This window comes from Panthera leo, chromosome A1 (assembly GCF_018350215.1).
Source record: "Panthera leo isolate Ple1 chromosome A1, P.leo_Ple1_pat1.1, whole genome shotgun sequence".
Taxonomy (NCBI): domain Eukaryota; kingdom Metazoa; phylum Chordata; class Mammalia; order Carnivora; family Felidae; genus Panthera; species Panthera leo.
Window position 1 is genome coordinate 119,725,900 of NC_056679.1, and position 23,116 is coordinate 119,749,015.

At 39.4% G+C, this 23,116-nt stretch overlaps 1 long non-coding RNA gene across 1 annotated transcript; it reads left to right on the forward strand.

Annotated features, from left to right (window-relative positions):
• The first annotated feature begins 68 nt into the window (after positions 1 to 68).
• On the forward strand, positions 69 to 21,498 carry LOC122219709. Its single transcript, XR_006202526.1, has 3 exons — positions 69 to 175; positions 16,583 to 16,725; positions 21,219 to 21,498. It is a non-coding gene; the product is annotated as an uncharacterized LOC122219709 (long non-coding RNA).
• Positions 21,499 to 23,116: the final 1,618 nt, after the last annotated feature.

Below are 23,116 nucleotides of genomic sequence, written 5' to 3' on the forward strand. Positions count from 1 at the left end.
GGGGAAACCTGATGCGGAGCATGCGCAGTGTCGATTGATCAGTCTATTTGCGGGCCAACGAGAAGGGAAATACTTCCCGAAGCCTGGTTACCGACAGAGGCAGAAAGGCGCAAGCGCAGAAATTTGTTAGTTACTGTCTGGAGGAAGAATTCCTCAATAGACCGGAGACCTGGAGGTGGGTTTGCAAATACTGTTAATAAGCGGACGGAGCCGGTCTCCTGTCCACAAACCACAGAACGCCGGTCTCTGTGGACTTAGTGTAATTCAGACAGTGTTACAGAGTTTAGGTGTATTATTTAATCCTTACATCCTAATGAGATGATCACGCTATTACTCTCCTTTTGTAAGTGAGGCTGTCAAATGTTCATTTAGTAACATTGAATGCAGTGTTGCATGACATCTCACCTAGTTGTGCTGTTGGAGATACTATGATGAATGCAAGCTAAATGGTACTGCTCACCTGGGATTGGTTGGGGTGGGGTTAACACATAAATATATGTAAAATGGTTACTAATATTGTTAAATCCTCTATAATTTTTTGAAAGAGTGTAATATTCATCTGGGACGGAAAATCTGGAAAGGTACTTTGAGAAGGGAATGATCAAAAGGAGTTAAAGAAAAGTGAAAAGGGGAACAGAAGGGCATGGATATTTCAGGCAGTAAAAATAGTGTGTGCAAGGCTTAGGGTTAAGGAAAACATGGTGTGAGGAAAGGTGTAACCTTTGCACTATTAACATTTTAATCTAAATGATTCTCGTGGGGCAGAGGGGGACAGGGGATGCTGCCTTGTGCACTGTAGAATGTTTGGCAACATCCCTGAACTTTATCAGCTATATGCAAATAGTACGACTCCCATCCCCACTGCCACCTTGTGACAACTAAAAATGTCTCTTGGATAACATCAGAGTTTGGAAATCACTGGTCTAAATGAACCCAGGATGATTAGACAAATGAGGAAAGCCACATAGAAGTTGAGACTGGAGCTAAAGGCCAGGATCAGGGATAGAGTGTCTTGTGGGATTCTGGTACTGGTTCTAAAAGAAAAGGGGAACCACTGAAGGTTATGAACTGAAGAGTGGCATAATTTGATTCTTTTATTTTGATTGCTCTGGCTTCTGTGTGAAATCACTTTCTGTAAGTAAAGGAATTCTAACTCCAAATGCCATGGTGTTAACCAATGAGCAGAACTGTCTTCAGAGCTTATAGCATTAAAATTTATACCACAAGCCCTTACATTATATGCTGGCCCCCAAATCCCATGGTCTTTACAAAGGAAACCAGGCCTTTTCTCTGGGACCAGTTTCCAAAGGAATAATAAAATTTCAGTAGTTAAAAGGTTTTTTTTTTTTCAATATACAAACTATATTGAAACAAATAAAAACAAACAAAAAAACCTCCACACACCCCTCCAAAGGAAAGAGTTATAGGAAAAGGACAAAACTGAAAAACCAAAGAATGTACTCATGAGATGAATGGAAGCTATCCTTTAAAGTATCAGAAAATATCTGAAATAGCTCACCAAATTTTTTAATTTACCAACTTTTGTAAATAACTTTATAATTTTTTGATGTAGTTACCATCTGTACAACTCTTGGAAGGATGACCACTTAGCCTAGTTGACTGAAGACAGCCATGTTGTCCCGTTTTATGGCTGTATTTTACAGCATAATTATTAATATTCTCCTTTTTTTTCTATCAAAAATATCCCAGTTTGGTTGACAAATTATTTGGTTATACTCTCTAAGCTATATTATCTATGAAGCTGAGTTTCTGGTTATCCATTGTATGCAATAATTTATTATTTCATCTACTTAATGTTCTTATGGTTGAAAGAAAATTCTAGTCTCTTTTGTTTCTTCTGATATTTCTATTTCTTCCTATCCAAAGGAGAAATTACTCTCAAATTTAAATAAAATGTAAGAATATGAGTGTTCAATATTAGCTGCTTAGGCATGAATTGTTAGATATAGATGTTATTCAAATTCTGCTTCTGTCTGTAAAAGCAATGACCATATTTACTAGATTTTCTTTCTTCTCTAACCCTTGCCCCAATTGATAAGACAAGGAAAAAAGTTAAGTTACACGATTAAATCTTCCACAATTGTTTGTTTGACTTTGAAGTATAAACCAAGATATCCTGCAGAAACCCCTTGGGGATTTTGAGAATAGCAGTCAATTTTGTGGCTAGTCAGGTAGACCTTTCTTTTTGGAAAACAATTTTTTTTTTCTTTTGGTATGGCATCCCCCCCACCTCAGGATAGGTTCCAGAGAGTTATTTTAAAGGAAACTGAAGTACATGGTAAATGTGCTGACTTTTGTTAAAGTAACTGAGTTGTGTTCATTAGGAGTAGAAAGCCTTAAATAGGTTAAGAGTTAATAGAACATGAAGTGGGCTTGTAAAAGCTGCCCAGTCTTCCCTGGGACCTAGCATGTCAGTTACCAAACCAGTGACAATCAATCAATAAATCAATAAATACAAAAAGAAATAATATTTTAATCATGAGTGATACCTCCTAATTTAGTTTGACAACTATGCTGGTATACAAACTAACACTTTAATGGATTTCACAAACACACACAAAAAACTTCCATTTTTTTGGAATGGCCATGAAATTGTCCTTAGATTTTAGATGTGCCTTATTTCCTCCCTGTTTTTTTTTTCATTTGATTGATTGATTAATTGATTGATATTTAATCCAAGGTGGTTAACATATCATTAATAATGGTTTCAGGAGTAGAATTTAGTGACTCCTTACATATAACACCCGGTGCTAATCCCAACAAGTGCCCTCCATAATGCCCATCACCCATTTAGCCTACCCCACCACCCAACACCCCACCAGCAACTCTCAGTTTATTGTCTATATTTAAGAGTGTCTTATAGTTTGCCTCATTCTATGTTTTTATCTTATTTTCTTCCCTCTCTGTTCTCTAGTAAATATGTCGTGGGGAATTGTGCCAGAAAATTCTGGCTTGAAGATGGGTAGTTCCCCCTACTTTTAGCTGTATCCACAAGCACCTAATGAGGTGGATATTTGGCAGCTGTGACCTTAACCATGTCAAATTCTACAATGAAACCTGATAATTATGGTAAAAACTAATGTAAATACCTAAGATCTGTTTCCACTATTCCTGAATATTAATGACATAACTCCATATCCCAAATACAATAATTATATTTCCTCCAAATTATCCTTAGAAAAAGATATCCCTTATAAAAGAGTTTCTCATCAGATTCTGCTCCTGTTATTTCAATTATTTTACTTTGAACAATACATTACTGTCTTGGGAAGATAGATTTGCCTGGAACAACATGAGATGCTTTTAGGCAAAATGGGTCTTTAAAGGCAAAGAAATTTAACCCTAACTTAGCAATTATTCTTGGGATTTTGACTTGAAGATTCTAAGTGCCTCGTGTTGTTAAAAAAAAAAAAAAGACTTGGGGCGCCTGGGTGGCTCAGTTGGTTAAGCGGCCAACTTCGGCTCAGGTCATGATCTCGCGGTCCGTGGGTTCGAGCCCCGCGTCAGGCTCTGTGCTGACAGCTCAGAGCCTGGAGCCTGTTTCAGATTCTGTGTCTCCCTCTCTCTGACCCTCCCCTGTTCATGCTCTCTCTCTGTCTCAAAAATAAATAAACATTAAAAAAAATTTAAAAAAAAGGCTTTGAAAGATAATTTTTAAAACAATGCTGTAAGTATTTTTATTGTGGAGATCAGACACCCTCTTAAATAGCAAATAAAAACATTTCTAATATCAGGTGAATGGATATTGTGGTTTGGGATAAGAATTTCCGTGGAAATACCAGAAGTTCTGTATCTCAAGCAACTTAGAAGGGGAGATGAGCTACTGTATATGTGCTGCCAACGCGAGTACTAGAAGGGGAGATACTGGAAAACAACATCAGAGAGCTGGGCTCTGATGATGGCAGAGCCCCACATGCCAAAGGTGCAAGTGAAACATTTGAAAAAATTTATAAGAGCTAATGTGCCAGGCACTGCTCTAAGCCCTTCACACCTTTATACTCAATTATTTTTCCCAACAACCCGGTAAGGTAGATACCATATACTTGACATATGATGAAACTGAGAACAGAGTGATTAAATACCTTGTCAAACGTCCTAAGGTAAGAAGTAGTAGAATTGAGATCTGAATCCAGGCTGGCTGCAGGGTCCTTGTGCTAAACCTCTAGACTGTATTGTGTTATGTAACATGAACATAACCAAGGCAATATATCTAATGAATGTGCTACTTTACCTAATATGTAACTATACATATATATGCATATGTGTATGATATGTATATGTATATATACACTAAAATTGCAATTATTTGATAGTTGTATCTACAGCCCCAAATGTGTATATATTCAGATTGATAAAAAATATTCTTTGTAATCTACTCAGTGGGCATGTGACAAATCACCTAATGTTCAAGTTTACCTTATATTAGTCATGTAATTTAATTAATAATGTATAGGGGTTAAGGATGCACGTCTGGAGTCAGACTGCCTGGGTTTACATCCTCTACCACTGACTAGCCATGAAGTTACTGAAATCTTTTGCCTTACTTTTCTCCTGTGTAAGAGCAAGATAATGATGATATTCATCTTCTGTGCTTGCTACAAGGATTGTGTGGAATAATGCATGTAAATATCAATGCCTAAATACTAAGTACTCAATGAATGTTTGGACTAATTGTCATTGCTGCATCTATACCTCTACAGAAGCAGTATGATATTGTCAGCAACCAAAATGGACTTCTAAAAACTGCAATGATTGGGTTTGAACAAACTGTTTCTGCAATCAGTCATACACATTTACTCTGATGCTTCCCTGAAGGTTCTGTATTATTTTATAATTTGTCTTTTGATCCTATGGACTGTATTAAAAATATGCTTTTGTTTGGGCATCTGGGTGGCTCAGTGAGTTAAGGTCCAACTTCAGCTCAGGTCATGAACTCGCATTGGGCTCTGTACTGACAGCTCAGAGCCTAGAGCCTGCTTTGGATTATTTGTCTCCATCTCTCTCTGCCCTTCTCTCTCTCTCTTTCTTTCTCTCTCTCTCTCTCTCTCTCTCTCAAATAAACATTAAACAAATTTTAATTAAAAAATATGCTTTTGTCATCTTCTGTCCTAGGTTTTTCCAGTGGGACTTGTCTGTATTGTACAGTTTAGTCTCACAAATAGCTTTTGATATTACACACTATTGGTTTAAGAACCCCTCATACATTTGAGCTGTTATACTTGAAAATTTTGAACAGTGCTACCTGTATGTGATCTTCTTGGTGTGTTTCATGTTACTTCAAACTTTAAAGAAAATGTGTTCTTTCTGCTTTGCCTCCCTTCCTGTGTTCTCTTCTCACAACGCACAGAATTTGTAAGGGCGCAGTGCATAAGGTGACTTATGTTGTGGAAAATATGTTTATTTGCAAAGAAAGAAAATGGCAGTGTCCTAGCCAAGTAAACCAATTGCCATAAAACTTTTAATATATAATGGTTCTTAAAATGATAGAGGGATCAGGTTTTATTGTACTCAATAAGAGGGCAGCCTAGAAATGACTGTAAGTTTAATATATTATATTTCTTTTAGGCAATTCATTTTTTTATATTTTGCCATTAGAATTCTTCATGCTGCCCTCAGTTACAGACATTGCAAGCTACCACTGCTTTTCATTACAGAGTAACTCTTTGCAGTTATAAAGAATGTCCTATTAAACTTTATTTTATTATAAGGCAGTATTTCCAGCACAAGATATTGCTTGTCTAGGAGCTTTCAGCCAGATACATTTAAATATAAATTTGAAACATTCTTTGGAGTACACATGCCCAAGCTACAGAATTCTAATTTTTTATTTTGATTTGATTTCATGTCAATGTCTTGATAATAACAGTGTCTTGCCGCAATAGGAAATAGGTCACCGGGCATGAGGCAGGTGGCTATGTGGGAGAGCATCCTAGCTTATAGCCCATGGGCAGCAGCACACCCTTTTCATTATGATTCTTACTTTCTTCAATTCTTTCTTAAATGTTGGAGAACATGTTTCCTGAGCAGAGAATGGTTACTGTGATGGCTACTAGGGAGAGCAGGCTACTCTACTTTAACCATAATGCTCTCTGTGCACTTAGATAAGGGTTTTGTTATTAAGACTATAGATGATAACATCAATTAAATTCTTTTCCTGACATGAGGATAATTTTATTTTAAAACAATCAGAGGCATATAGAATCAAACATAAAGTTTCTATTACAGTCTGCAAATTTAGCTTTGGAAGTCAAAGACAAACACATTTTTTGCCTTTAGATTTAAACTAAGCTATCAAAATGTTTTGCCTCTTCCCCTGCAGTCCTAAGTTTGTAGGATCTAATGAGTATCACAAATCCCCTACCGTCTGAGATAAGGCATTTTTCCTTCTGGAAGAAAGTACAAACATTTCTTAACTCTAACTAAGATTTTTGTTTTAAAAGGTGAATATCAGGGGTGCCTGAGTGGCTCAGTCAGTTAAGCATCCAACTTTGGGTCAGGTCGTGACCTCAAGGCTCATCACTTCAAGCCCCGTGTCAGACTCTGTGCTGACAGCTCAGAGCCTGGAGCCTGCTTCGGATTCTGTGTCTTCCTCTCTCTCTCTGCCCTCCCCCTGCTCATGTTCTGTCTCCCTGTCTTTCAAAAATAAATAAACATTAAATTTTTTTTAAAAAAACTTAATAAATAAAAGATGAACATCAAGTAAAAGAAGAGTTGATTTTAGGTTTATAAATATGATTTCTTTCCTGGACTCTCTAAAAGCTCTTCCTGTTAATTTCCAAATTGACTTCTGTACTAAATGTTGTGACATATTCCCCTTCCCACTTCCTAGAAATGAAATGCTTCAGCTTCACATTAAAATTTTGAGAGGGCCTTAGGAGTTTAGCCTGAATTCACTGAAATGTCTCTAACATGAACAAAAATAGACTGGTTTTCACAGACAAATCAGGACAGCAAGTGCCTCTGAGAGTGAGCTCTCATTTGAGTGGCTTCATATAATGAGAAATAAAAAGAATTAACACTGACAGGAATCTTGAGATCATTTGTTTCCCACGGTCTGATTTTACAAGGGAGGATCTGAGGCCAAGAGATATATGGTAAGACCGAAATGTCAAGCGCTGCCTTGACATCTCTGACCCCAAAGCCTACATTCCTCTTCTCTTGCCAGATTTGCCCCCAACCCAGCGGTAAGGGCTCCAGACCTGGCTAGTTCCCACATCAGCCACACCAGCCCCACCCAACTTGGTCCTCAACCTAATTGGTTCTACCTTCTTCTACAAGCTGGTGGAATTATTAGAAGAAGCCAATAATATACCCCCATGGAAAGCAGGGATCACCCCGCCCTCTTGAAACTACAAAGTTTGTCTCCCACAGCCGCTGCCGGTTCGCTCTATTCCTGTGAGTAAATGTGATTAATAATAAGCTGCTGCACACCTCATCTGTCCAGTGTCGTGTCGTATGTTCAGCGAATCCTTCCTTCACCATCAGGCTGAATAGGTGATCAGAACAAGGGATTTGATCAATTACTAACATGGCTAGTGTCATAATCATCACTGCATCCTTTTTGTGACTTTCAGATGCTAGGTGACAAAGATGAGATGGTAAATGCGTGAGTAATTGGAACTATCTCATTACATCAGAAGCTCTATTAAGAGAGCAGTCATGTTTATGTTTACTTTGTGTTCCAATGCTAGGACAGAATAATGCTGTGTGTGTGGCATTTATTTATTTAACAAATATTTTTGAGAATCCCCCACGTGGCAGTCACTATATGTGACAAATGGACTCTGCGTCTGCCTCTTGGTGCTTTAAGCTTGAAGGAGTCCAATATTCCCATGCTCCCTTGTAGACCGGCTGCACGCTAGTCATCTCCAGCCATCCTCTTTGAGAAATGCTCCTGCTCCTCAGTGCCTTCTGCTTGATGAAGCCATTACTGAGTTTCTCTCCAGCCAGGCTTCCATTCCTTATTTGTGAACTAGAAGGTCCAGCCCAATCAAGGGCTCTGATGTGCGGATCTGCTGCTTGGGAGAATGTTTATAGTAACCTGCTAGTGGATGTCAGTGATAATAATGCCCTTAAAGCGCAAGGCTTGATCTGTCTCCAAGACTGCGCTGTCCTGAGCATTAGTGCACATGGGATGTGACAATGAGTGATAGCATATAATGAGCCTCTTTTTTTTTTTTTATTGTTTTCAGGGCAGGTGACTGGGTCCAAGCCAATTGGAATCTACAGAAGCACTAATCTACTCTTCTGACATTTAATTTCTTAAATTATCCTGCCATAGTCCCAAAGACAGTTATCTCCTGCTCTGGTTATCTATTGCTTGGTAAAAATAACACCTCAAAACTTTATGGCTTAAAGTGACAACATTAATTTTCCTCACAAATCTATTTCAGGCAGGACTCAGCAAGGATAGTTCATCTCTGTTCCACACAGCTTCAGCTGGGGGGCCTGAAGCCTGGGGATTGGAATGGTCTGAGAGCTCGCTCATTTAGAAGTCTGGTTTTTTTTCATGTTTATTCATTTTTGAAAGAGAGAGAGAGAGAGCATGAGCAGGGGAGAGGCAGAGAGAGAGGGGGACAGAGGATCCAAAGTGGGTTCTGCGCTGACAGCAGCAAGCCCTATGCGGGGCTCAAACTCGTGAACCGTGAGACCTGAACTGAAGTAGGACGCTTAACCTACTGAGCCACCCAGGCACCCCATACAGGTCTGACTTTTGATGGTAGTTGCAACTTGGGACCTTTAATGGAGCTCTCAGCCAGAATATCTACATGTGGCCTCTCCCTATGGCATAGGCTTCCTCAGAGTTTGGTGACTGTATTCTGAGGAAAAACATCCTGAAAGATAGTCAGCCAGAAGTTGTGTGACACCACTCCACTATTCTCGGAAATCACACAGCATCATTTCTGACACATGCTATTGGCTAGAAACAAGTCTCTGAAGCTGGCCTATGTTCAATTAAAATGAATTAAAATTTTTTTAATGTTTATTTATTTGAGAGGGAGAGAGAGAGTGTGTGTGTGTGATGGGAGAGGGAGAGAGAGAGAGAGAGAGAGAGGGAGACACAGAACCCAAAGCAGTCTCCAGGCCTGCAGGCACAGGCAGGAGAGGAATAGGGAGACAGGGAGAGAGGATCCCAAGCAGGCTCTGCAATGTCAGTGCAGAGCCCAATAGGGGCTTCGATCTCACAAACAGTGAGATCATGACCTGAGACAAAAGGTCGGAGGCTCAAGAGTTGGAGGCTTAACCGAGTCACCCAAGCACCCGAGATTTTTTCCATTTTAAAACTACCACTTTCCAATGGGAAACAAGTGGAAAAAAAATAGCATACATTTTTTTTTTTTTTTGTAATCAGAAAGACTGATACTCATTAGTAACAATAAAGAAATGAAGAAGAATTCTAAATAGGTATTGGATCCTAACATCTAATAAATATAAAGGCTAAAGGACTATGTCAAGACCGAATATGTTGGTTGGTATTTTGTGGTTCTGTAGATGTGGTCTTATTATATGCATTTAGGGATGCCATTCAATTACTAGTCAAGTATTCTGCTCCTTACATGCTGTTATTCCTCAAAGAAACATGATCTCTAAATCAGGTACTTTATTCATAGAATAAACCATAGTTATTTTGATAGTTATTTGAATAAGTATTCTGTAGAGCTCTTTCCTTACCTACAATAATATACATTTATTGTTTGCTTATTTTTTTCGTGCTACAAAAAGGATGACTCCCTTTTTAAATATCTTTCTTAAACATTTTTGTTTAAATTCCAGCTAGTTAACATACAGTTTAACTTTAGTTTCAGGTGTACAATATAGTGATTCGACAATTCCATACATCACTTGGGGCTCATCAAGGCAATCACACTCCTTGATCCCCATCACCTATTTTACCCATCCCCCACCCACCTCCTCTCCAGTAACCATTAGTTTCTTCTCTATAGGTAAGAGTCTGTTTCTTGGTTAGCCTCTCTCTTTTTCTCTCTCTTCCCTGCGCCCCTTTGATCGTTTGTGTTGTTTCTTAAATCCACGTTTGAGTGAAATCATATGCTTTTGTTTCTAGAATTTTACATCAGTAGAATGTTTATGCCGTGCTCATTTTGCCCCCTAGTGGTTTCTTATGTCCTCGTTCATTCCACATTTACATGTAATTTTCAAATCTTTTGGAATGTTAGGAAGGAAAAGTGTCCCCCTGACCCCCTTGCCACCTGCATCTCATTGTACAGAAGAGGGTATCAGGACCCAGAAAACTTATGGGACTTGTCTGATGTCAAACATCCAGCTAGAACCAGAAATTCAATATTGTTCTCCCATCCCACTAGAAATAAGCTCTACAAGGGCAGGACAGTTTTGTTCAGTAATGAACATGAACAGTGCTAGTGACTGGCAAATGGTAGGTGCTCAATAAATATTTTATGAATGATAAAAATGAGTGAATTAATGACTCAAAACTGGAAGGACTATCTATAGATCCCATGCCATATCTATCTATCATCTATCTATCTATCTATCTATATAAAATTCCAGGTAACATACAGTTTAACTCTAGAGTCTGTCTTCTCATCCTCATAATAAATCTTTCACATAGCACTAGATACTTGATTCCATTTTACTCCACAATATTTCAACCCCTTAAACTACCTCATACTTCACTTGATTTGTCATTAGGTTTATTTTAGTATTATGATTCATTTATTCGATGTTAGTGAGTACCAGCTGCATCAGGCAGCATGCTACCTACAGAGCTACCAAAAGGTTGTTAAATTTTTTTTATTTAAAAGTTTTTATTCTTAATTACAGCAAAATACACATATCATACAATGTATCATCTTAACCAATTTTTTTAGGTGTACAGTGCAATATTCACATTGTTGTGCAACCAACCTCTAGAACATTTTCACATTGCAAAACTGAAACTCCATACCCTTTGTTTTTCAATGTTTACTTATTTATTGTGAGAGAGAGAGAGAGAGAAAGAGAGAGAGCGGGAGAGGGGCAGAGAGAGGAGAGAGAGAATCCCAAGCAGATTCTGCACTGTCGGTGTAGAGCCAGACCAGGGCTCGATTTTACAAACTGTAAAATCATGAGATCATGACTCATGTAAAACGGAGACCATGACCTGAGCTGAAATCAAGAGCCCGATGCTCAACCAACTGAGCCACCCAGGCTCCCCATCCATACTGTTTTAACAATTCCCCATTACCCCTTCTTCCAGCCCCAGCCACCACAATTGTATTTTCTATTTCTACACACTTGAAAACTCCACATACCTCACAAACTTGGAATAATACAGTATTTGTCTTTCTGTCATTGTCTAATTTCACTTAACATAATGTCCTCAATGTTCCTCAATGTGGTACCATAGATCAGAATTTCCTTTACTGTTAAGACTGAATAATATTCCACTGGATGTGTATACTACATTTTATTTATCCTTTTATCCACTGATGGATATTTGGGTTGTTTCCACCTTTTAGCTATTGTCAATAATGCTTCTGTGAACATGGGTTTACATGTATTCTGTTCAAGACCCTGATTTCAATTATCTCGGATATATACTGAAAAGTAGAATTGCTAAGTCATATAGTAATTTTTAACTGTTTTTACTTTTAATTTTTAAGACAAATTTTTTGAGAAACAGCCATACTGTTTTCCATAGTGGATGCATTTTTATTCCCACCAACAGCATACAAGCATTCCAATTTCCCCACATCCTGGCCAATGCTTGCGGTTTTCCAGTTTTTTGATGGTAGTCATTCTAACGGGCGTGAGGTGGTATCTTATGGATTTGATTTGCATTTCCCTAATGATTAGTGATGTTGAGCATCTTTTCACATGCTTGTTGGTCATCTGCATGTCCTCTCTGGAGAAATGTCTATTCAGGAAATTGCTACGAAGAGGCATTTTTGATTCATCAGTTTCTTCCTCTGGATACAGAAAAATGTCAGCTGGCAATATAAAACCCATTCTCCCTACTTTTTCTTTTGTACACTATGTCCCCACTTATTTAAGATCTAAATAGTAATGATAAGATAACTAAAGCTTGCATCACACCTGCACAAGTTCTGCCCCAGGCATTGTTCTGAGTAACTTGCATATACATTAATTTAATCTTCAAAACATCCCTATAAGGTGGCTATTATTACCATCTGCCATTTACAGAGGATGTTGTGGAGGTACAAATAGGTAAGTGACTAGCCCAAAGTCACACGGCTAATGAGCTGTAGTGCCAGGATTTGTACCGGGTGGGACAGCTGGTTTCAGAGTCTATGCACCTAACCACAACATTATTTCTCCCCTCTGACACCACTAAATCATTTTTGTATCACCTACATCTTTTTTGTGATATCTTCTTGGGCAAGTCTTCTATGGAAGTTTACATGATCTTGGATTGCAGATAATGAAAAATAAATGCAAATTGACTACACTGTAAAAAGGAATCCATTGCTCTGCTGGATGGCAAGTCCAGGGTACAGTTAGCTTCAGATATGTTTGAATGCAGTGGCCCAAGAGGTATTATAAGCCCCAATAATATCAGCAAATGTCCTCAAGTCACATCCCTTTGGCTCTGATTGAGCCCAATGCCCATTGCTGGTGAATCATGGTGGCAGGGAGTATGATAAAACCAAGTAAGCCCTATGCCCACAACTGTAACAAACGTGGCATGAATACCACCTCAATTCCAAAAACTTGCAGTGGTGGAGGGGTGGTCCCTAGGAAGTATTACTGGACACCAATTTACACTGGGGGGGGGGGGCATTGGTAGGGAGGCTGTTTTTTCTTCTTTTTGGGACAAATACACAGGCAAAATTATTGCTTTCAAAAATAGTTTGCTTATAATTGTGTGAGTAATACAAAACATTCATTTGGTGCTCACTGTATACCAAACACATCCTAAGTATTTTACATGTGTTGCCTGACTAATCCTCACTTGAACTCTGTAAGGCAAATTGTATTATTAACCCATTTTACTGATGAGAAAACCGAGGTGCATAAGTGGCTGGGTATACCTGGAAGAGAAGGTCATAACTTGCCCTCAGTGATCCAGTTTATAAGGGGTGCGGCCAAGATTCTCATCCAGGCAGACTGGCTCCAGAGCCTCTTCTCCACTTCCATAGTTACGGAGGTTTCTTGCTATGTATAGAAACTAAAGCTCGCAGGGGTGCCTGGGAGGCTCAGCCCTTTAAGTGTCTGATTCTTGATTTTGGCTCAGGTCATGGTCTCTTGTGGGTTCAAGCCCCATGTTGGCTCTTTGTTGACAGTATAGATCCCTGCTTGGGATCCTCTGTCTCTTTCTCTCTCTACTCCCCCCGCCCCCCCCCCCCCCAACTGACTCACTCTCTGTCAAAATAAATAAATAAACATTTAAAAAAATACAGAAAGAAGCCAAAGCTCAGAAACCTCAAAGCCTGATATTCACTCAGGAAAGACATCAGGGACTCTCATTGGTCAACACTGCTTACACCTAACAATTTGGGCTTACACTAAGCAACCAAAATTTATAAATATATGAGGAAAACATATAAATATGTAGTCTGTGCTAGACCCCGATTTCTAAAAAACTAATTGTACCTGTTCAGAGTTGAAGGGATGTGATTGAAAATTAAAAAAAAAAATATCTGTACTATCAGTCAAAACCAGTCATCATCATAAGCATTGATTATTTTATTTAGAAGAACTTCAGTAGCATTCTAGTTTTTCAGTTTTTTTTAATAAGCATAGCTGCAAAGTCTCTCTTTCACCTGTTAAAATAAAGCAAAAGGAGTTTTTAACCAGTTATCTTAGGCAAGTACCCACATTTTCTCTGCAAGTCACTCCCAAGGAACAAAGCATCAAAGGCAATATACCAGAGATACATTAAAGTTCTAATATCTTGCAAACAATGATTAAGATAAAAGATTTTTGTTATATTTTCCTTTAAAATAGTCATACTTCAATGTGGTGATAAAAAAAATTGAACAAATTGGCAGTCCTCAATGAATTGGAAGGAGACAGAGGATCATTCTAGAGACAATTTTACCACTAGGTGTGTAATAGTAGCCTTTTAGCTATTCTTGGCCTCAACTTCCTCGACTGAAAAATGAAGGAGTCAAAATTGGAATGGGGGTGTGCCAATATATCAATTCATCCAATGACTGTTTATTGAGCACCTCTTAAGTACCAGGCACTGTGCCTGATGCTGGTGAGGAGCTACAGAGATGAAAAGAATGGATGGGATTCCTATCTTCCAGAACAGTCAGTGCTATTGGGGGACAGACCTGATTCAAATAATCACTTATCAAATAGTCAAGACTCCTTACTTTTCAGTTCCTAAATTCCATATGCACAGAAAAATAAAAGAATAATTCATAAAACACAAATCATCGTATGTGTTTATTTGAGAGATGTGATAAATGCCATTTTATTTTTTAGACTCATTTCCTCCCCAGACTGTTAGCTATGTATACTGCAAACTACTCATGATGATTTTCCACCTGTCAATGCCATAATGCATTGTCCTGGCTCATGATTGTAATAATAGTACTATGCACATTGAATGCATAATTTCAAATGATAATTCAGTCTTCATTTTCATCTCATTCTTAGAACTTTTTTTGAGCAAGAAGAGATTGAAAAATAATACAGTCTTATTCTTAAGTCTGTGACAGCAGTTGTGATGTCACAAGTCAGGTCCATAATGAAATCTTCTGTAGAGATTTTGGTTTTATCTTTAAAAACTATCCTACATGTTCCACCTGTCTCTAATTGGGCGGAAAGTGGGAGGGGAGGAGAGTCAACCAGTAGCCTGCTTAGAATATTTTTGTCAGCAGCTATTCCACCTCGGGCTGTGATTTCATGAAAAGATATTTGTGCAAGACATTGCTTCCCTAACCACCGCCTTCAGCCCCACCAGAAGTGGATGTGATTGGTTTAGTGTATAGCACTCTTCACTATGAGTCTAGTTTATGCATGCTGCTAGACTTATGCATACATTCCATATCTGGACTTGTTTTTCATTACAGTGGACAAGAAGCTCTGATCATCTGTAGTCATGATAGGTTCCTTGCTTCTTGTCGCGATAGCAAGCCTGCTGTGATGTAAAAGAGGTTTGGCAAATGTTATGTTTGATAATGAACTTGCCCAAATCTTAAGAATTCATCTGGCTTTTTCAGTCTTGTGATTCTTCTCTGCAAATTCACCTTTGGTACTTCTGAAAAGCTAGCAATATTTGCTTTGTGTCACTCTCAGACTCCCTGTTATCTAGCAGTAGGGAATCACCAAGGCCAAATTATCATCTTAGATTTTCTTTTTCCGTACGCCTTCCAGTGAGATCCATGAGAATACAAAGTTTTAATAGTCCATTTTATGGTGCACTTTAGAGTTGTACATCTAGAGGTGAGCTTTCTTGTCCTGTATTTTTTTTCTTAATCTCTGAAGGACAGTTACCTCAAAATGACCCGGCTGATGGTTAATAGAGTGGACATTTCAGCCTCTGGCACATTTGTCATTGGGCAGTATCAGTAAAGGACTGGAATAGGTGTAGGGGGTAGAGTAGGAATGGATGGGAGGGTGTGTGTAACTTGAAAACACGAGATGGGTTATGGGATACTGTCTTTCCCAATCAAATACCTCCCCCTCACACACTCACACAAAGGTTGAGAACCAATACAAAGCGATAGCCCTCAAGAGCTAATCTTCCTGTACAGAAGTGCCAAAAGGAAAATAAAGGTCAACTACATACAACATAATTAAGTGAAAGCCCTGAGGTCTTGAACTCATTTGTGGGAATCTGATGGCAACACTAATTTGCAAGACTTTTGATGAATATGATGAGTAACAATGGTATCAAAGTATTCACTTAGACTTTTCAGAACTTCTTAATTATGTCTATAATTAAGACTATATTATACTTAAATTTATTGGAGTAGTAGTTCTGAAAATATTTAATGCATAGCTCTGAACCTATGTGGGGGACACAGACTATTTTGAAATTCGTGTGAACTCCATAATCTCTAGAAAACATGCAACAGGTACACAGAGTTTTACATACAATTTCAGGGGATTCATGAATTTTGTGAAGTTCATACGTGGACAAGGTTAAGAATGGGATTTTTTAAAATTAATTTATTTATTTTGAAACACAGAGACAGCACAAATGGGGGGAGGGGCAGAGAGAGGGAGAGAGAGAGAGAATCCCAAGCAGCCTCTACACTGACAGCACAGAGCCAGAGGTGGGGCTCAAACCCACAAAACCGCGACATGTCGACCTGAGCCAATAACAAGAGTCGGACACTTAACCGACTGAGCCACCCAGACACCCCAAGAATGGGATGTTTAAATCAAATTTTGCTGGGTAATGGAATATAGATTTCCTGTCTGACTGACTATGTTTTCAGTTGCCTGAACAATGCACATGGCCTTGAGTTTTTCCAGTGGGTAGCCAGCATCCTCTTCCCTCTTCTCTTCCATTGTAACATGGCACGGTTATCTCATTTTACTTTGCCTGGTTGTCACATTCCTCATCCTTTTCTGAGGGTTTTTAAGGTAAATTGCTATTTTATTATTTTTCTTCCTTCTCCAGAATGGTTCTAAAGAGTTTATGTGGCCCCTGTGTCAGAACTACTTATTGCATGCAGGATGAGGCTGACAAACCACAACCTGTGAAGACAGACTGGGGAAATCCACCGGAAAGAGTCTTGGGAAGGAACTGCAGATTGGTTGTGGGTAAGCAGGCGCAGAGAGAGCAATGAATTACATAAACACGAATGTCTGCATTTTGATGACTCCCCCCTCTTCCCACCCACGGTCAGGCACTTAGTCACTGTTTCCTCTGTGTCTCCTTAACTCTATTATACCTTGATTATAGCTCCTATCACTGCACTAGGATTATTTGTTTATGAGTCTGTGTCTCTTACCAGACTATGAGCAATTCCAAGACAGACTCCATGACTTATTTATCTCTGTACCCCAATCCGGTGTCTGGGTTAAGAGTGCAGGCTCTGGAGTCAGACTGTCTGCGTTCAAATCCATGCTCTGTACATATGAATAGGATGACTTAGTCAGGCTATGCAATTTATTTGAGCCTTGGTTTTTGTCTTTCTCTTTTTTTCTTTCCTTTTTCTCCCTTCCTCCCTCCCTCCCTTTCTTCCTTCCTGCCTTCCTGCCTCCTCTCCTTTCTTTCCCTCAATTTCCTTTGTACCTAAAAGTATCATACGACTAATATTTATTGGTTAACTGTGAAGAATAAATGAAATAATGCCTAGCACAGTGTCTGTCTCTACAGATATAATAATAGATATTACTATTATATCTATTATCATTACTGTTGATTGTTGCATATCATTACTTACTGTAGTTCACCTGCTGGGAAAAAAGCCTTTTAAGCTTAAACTACCAAAGAGCACACATTTCTCCCACCTCTTTCCTTGTCGCCTCTGCCCTCTTTGCTACTAATGCCCCTCCTCTGCAACATGCAATTGATATCCTCCTTGCTTTACCTTTTTACCTTGTACTTATCATCATCTGACACCTGATATGTTTATTTGATTATTGTCTAGAATGTAAACTCCATGAAGGAGGAGCTTTGGTTGGTTTCACTGCTGTCCCCACTACAGCAATGCCTGCCTGGCACATGAAATATTCTCAGCAAATATTTGTTGAATGAATCAATGGATGGATGGATGGACACACAGAGACAACAACACACATAAAGCATTCTCACTCTTGGATTTAGGTGAACCTCGCTGATTGTTGCTCCATGTTAAGCACTAAATGTGTGCATTCCTTCACTTGGCCAAATGGTCAGAGAGCAGCTTTTACCTTTATTTCTCTTTCTTCCATGATTGGGAGGGGAAAATACTTTCCAAAAGTGTTGCAAAAACTGAAGCGATTAGCACTTCCATGTCAAAGCTGTACCCTTCAGTGGAGTTGTGAAGGGAAATGGCTGAGGGGCAGGGGTCTCCTCTGAGAGGTGAGAAAGGACATGGCAGGACAAGGGTGGGCAAGCTCTCTGTGACCTTGTGGGAGTGGCTGTTGTTAAACAGCTTGTTTCTGTCATGTCTGCTCAGAGACTCTCAGTGACTGTTTGTCCTTCACAGATTTAAGTGCAAAGTCCTCAGCAGCTCTCCTCTTCTTGTTCCACAGGTACCTTCCATTCCAGCCAAACTGGATCATTCCCTGTTCTTTACCAGCTTCCATACTCCTGTTGCACACACACACACACACACCCACGTTCTCTTTCAAATGGAATTTTTCCCTTCTGCAAAGTACTTTTTTTTTTTCTCCCTAGATTCTACAGTCCTTCAAGGTGCAATTACAGCCACTGTCTAGCCAGGATATTTCCTCTCATTTCTCTCCCATTTCTCCACCTTAAACTTTGGAAACAGCAGCTGAGTTCTTTCTCAGATTCCTTCAAGAATTTTTACCTTCTTTGGAGGGGTGCTTGCCAGCCTTTCCCTACATAGCGCTATCACCAGAATTGTTTGCTAAATTGTCTTGAGGCATAAGACTCTTTTCTTTCCGTTTTCTACATGAACCAGACATTCACTGAACGTTTCTGAGTAATTCTCTGGGTATATAGCTGAATATATCCATTTTACTAGCAGAAGAAAGAAAGAAAGAAAGAAAGAAAGAAAGAAAGAAAGAAAGAAAGAAGAAAGAAAGAGTGAGTCCTTAGGGCCTCTCTGATGATAACATGTTAAATATGAAGTGTTTTTCCCATATGGTCAATACAGGTGAATTTTTTTCACCATCTATTCTGTAAAAAGCAAAACCATAATGAATATAAACACAGAGCTGAGCTTGTATTTCTTGAGCCCACAGTGAGAAGTGGTCATTTTCTCACAACCCTTGGCAGGACCCCGGGGCGGGAGACCTCATTGCTAACTTTTTTCGGGAGAGACTTAGCAAGTAGAAAGAAACAAGCAATTGAAACTGAGATTCACTCTGAGGGGGTGGATAAGTCAACAGGGTTACTCAGCGGAATGTTCAATTAGTTCCTCAGCACCTCAAGTCTGTGTGAGAATCTGTGATAACACTGCCCCCTTCTGTTCCTCTAGATTGTTAGTGCTGGTGACTTCTCAAGTCTGGTTTGATGGTCCTGACATGAATTTTAATTTCCAAGAAATGCTTGCTTAAGGCAGAGAGGAAGGGAACTCTTAGGTTTAATGTGAGACACGATTTTATTCTGTCAAGTTCTCTCTTTTTATAGTTCCCTTGGCCATTAAATTTTGTTGTGGGGTTTTTGTTCCTTTGCATTATAATTGGATATTATATTTCAGGGGAACGAATGAAGTCAAGAATTGTAACAAAATTAATTCACTTATTAGTTCGTATTCTAAGGGATTACTTGATTTTTCTCTAGTTCCTAAAACTTCCCTATGTCTTCCCTTGGAAGTTAAAGCACAACCACTGGTCAATGCATGACCAATGATTCTTTTCATCTAAGACAGAGCCTCTCAGATTGAGAGCAGTTAAAGAGCTAAAAATGCTGGTTCTTCACGTACAAAAGCCAGCACCACTTCCTCTGCAGAGCACTGTTTGTGAAATGACTTACCTCAGAACTTCTGAACTGCTTTGTAACTCTTTTCTCCTTTCCTTGCAAGCCCCTTTATGTATCTCTAAAGTAGTTGAGGCCAGATAGCATAGGGCTTTGGATCTACATCCATAACATTATTCTAAAAACAATGGGGAGCCAATTAAGATATCTGAGCAAACAACTTTGCACTTTGGAAGGAGGACACTGTCAGCTTTGTGTTGAATGAACCGAGATGAAAAAAGCTTGGAAGGAAGGAGAACATTAGCAGATCCACATAATGATCCTGGCGCCGGTATCTACACAATGCAAGCAAAATCCTTCCTAGTTTTTCCTCATTTATCCTCTCTCAAACCTAGTCCAGCCACCAGGATCTATCACCTGGATCCCTGCCATGTTTTCCTAACTCATTGCTATACAACCAGTCTTGCTTCCCTATAATCCATTATCTCTCCCAGCAAGCTAAACTCAACTTTAAAAACCAAATGATTTCCCATCATACTTAGAATGAAATTCAAGCTCCTACTGTGGTACATGGGGCCCTGCCCAATTTGACCCCTGTCTGCTTCTCAGACCTGTACTCTCATTTCTGTTCACTGGCTCCTACTCTCTGGCTTCCTTGGTTCCCTGAACAAGCCAAGCTTAGTCTCACCTCAGACATATGAGCTTTTGTTCCTGTCATTCCATTAGTCTAGAGCATGCTGTTCTCAGAATTTTACATGGCTGTTTTCTTGACTCAGCTCAAGTATCACTTCCTCAAAGAGTTCCAGCGTGTAGTGCTCCATCCTTTTCTCTTTGACTCCCTACTCCCAGCCCAAGATGTTCTTTTCATATCAGCTGGTTCTATTTTATTTATTACCCATATCACAATTTGAGATTATCTTGCTCATTTGTTTACTTGTTCAAGATCTATATTCCTTGCCTAGAATGGAAGTTCTATGAGGTCAAGAATCATGTCTACCTCATTCACCTCTAGGTCCCCAATACATAGAGTTTGCTGCACCTGTTCATGGTGAATCCTCAGTAATTTCTTGTTGAACATATGAATCTGGGTAAGAAGTAAAGAAGAAGGGAAAGACGGTTGAACTGGAAGAGAAGAGATATTTAAAAGAATTAGAGACAAGATACAGTGGATAGGTTTGATTATTGGGTATCAGGAGCCAATGGAAGGAGGGGAATAGATAATGGGTTTTCACTTGGACAGTAGAGAAAGGCCAGTGATGCCATCAACTCAGAGAGAAGTTGGTGGAGTATAATGGATGGGAGTGGCCAACGGATATTTGGCTTTGGACTTGAGTGTGAGATGCTTCTAGGTTTATAGGGGAAGCCCAGCAGGTATATATAAGTTGAAAAGAGGCCAAAGCCAAACATTTAGATTTTGGAGCCACTTGCATAGTGATGATAGTCCATGGAGACTGAATTTTGCCAACAAGGGAAAGTATGTAACTGGAAAGAAGAGAACTTTAAAAATGTGCAGATATTTGTCCAAACATCCTTGTGTACAAGAAATCATGCTGGCACCAGTGACATCTAACAAACGAGGAGCAAGGGCTGGAGTTTCATGGGACTGGGGATGGAGACGCTAACAATTTGGCAGATAGAGAGAGACTGTGCCATTCAGGCAAGGAGAATGACAGCACTACCATATGGTGCCCTCTGACCTGCCCAAAATATCTCTCTGTAGGAGGCTCTGCACCCTGAAGGGATCTGTGTGACTGCTCTGCTTCCTTCCCTTCAAATCCATAAGGGGTCCAGAAAGAGAACCGGGTAAGCTTAATGATGCAGCTTCATCCTCTAATCTAGGCAATGAATAATGCAGAACAATTTGGGGTAAAACATTAAGAAAAGCTACATTTCTTGAGCACTCATGAACTAAGTACTCAATACATATTCTCTTATTTAGTCCTCGCAAAATCTCTAATAAAGAATGACAGTCATTACCCATCTTACAGATGAGAAAACTGTGGCTGGAGAGGTAATGTAATTTTCCCAACTGTTAAATGATGGAGGTGGGATGCGATTCCAGAATGGCCTGATCCCAAAGCCCACACTTTTAACCACGAGGCTCTAATGCTTCCCTATGTAGGAAATAATTGTTTTTAGTGCTTAAATTTTGTTGCCATATTCCTTTGTAAGTTTCTTTCCCTTTCCGTCCCAAAGTTGTGAATATTAGGTTAATACGTCAGGCGAACTTTTTTTTATAGTAGTGAATGGTAGCCAAAATTACTCTGAGGTTGTCCTTTTGTGCTGAACAAAAGTAACTCATTCTTTTATTAGATCTCCTCTGTGTTACACAATTGCCTTAAAGAACTGCCATTGCTTACAGACAGTCTACTTTTCCAAACCCTTAGGATATCCTTAATTACAGGGCTCTTGGGGTATCTGAAATAGAAATAGTGTTTTGAATCTTCCTCCACCTCCACCCCCGAGTTTTAACTACAGGCATATCCCGTTTATTGTGGAAACCTGCTCTTGGAAATGGTTATGTTAGTTAAATTGGTGCTCTATGTGATTATTATGGCATGATAGAATGGAGATATGCAGCTGTTGTCATACTTTGGCAATTACCCTTCTTTCTCTTCAAGTCTCCCGAAGTTGCGCTATGCCTCTGGCCTAACATCTCTTCTTTTTATCCTCAATACTGTTGTTAGCCAATCTTTCCAGGCTGCCGTGAGGCTTATGCTACTCTGCAGAACATCAGAGGATTTCTCCCAGGCAACTTGTGTCTGCTACTCTGGGTTTCTTAGCCTATCTCCTTGGAGGCACTGGGAGCTGTTGCAGCGAGGCCTACCTGCTGCCATCCAGGATCTTCCTCAATGTCTTGTAGAATCCTTAGCACTATCACTTGCATATTTTTTGTCTGCCATCTTGAACCAGTGTCCATTGGCATGAAAGTAATGGCAGAAAGAGGGACCTGCTGGAGTAAGCACATGATTGGGAAAGGCCCCACAAATGGCTCTTAGTCCTCATTGGCTGAGAACCAAATATAAATTAGCTGTAGGTTCTAGTGCTGTAATGGGCATACATTTATATCTGCATATAAAATATTTCTGAGATCATCAGGATTCGAATGAATCAGCCTAGTTTGGGGCAGTTCTAAATGCATTCTAAATGAGCATCCCATAAATGTGTAGTAATGCAAAGCGGCACTTCCTTTAGCCCATCCATAATTTATTAATGGGCACTTTGTGCTAGGCATGATGTTCCTTAGAGTTTCAAAAAAATGGCTTCATTCTAGTTTGCTCCATGCCTCTCTCATGGAAATTCTTGCAGTTTTTTCCAACAGCAATCACCGCCTCCTCCATGCTGCAGTAATCAGCCTCCACATTGGAGTTTCAGGGTTTTCCTTTATTTTGCCCTGCTGGATTATCAGCTTGCGGAGGGTAAGACTCATGCCTGATGAATCTTCGCCTCTTCTACAATGTCTAACATAGTTCTTTGTACAAATATATATGTAAATACTTGAGTAAATGGATGAAGATAAATGACATGAAGTAGGAGAGGGATTTTCAAGGAGTTTAAAGCTTCTTTTGTTGGACTCCCTCAACCTCAGCTGTTGTTACCAATTTGGTGTCTGGGGAA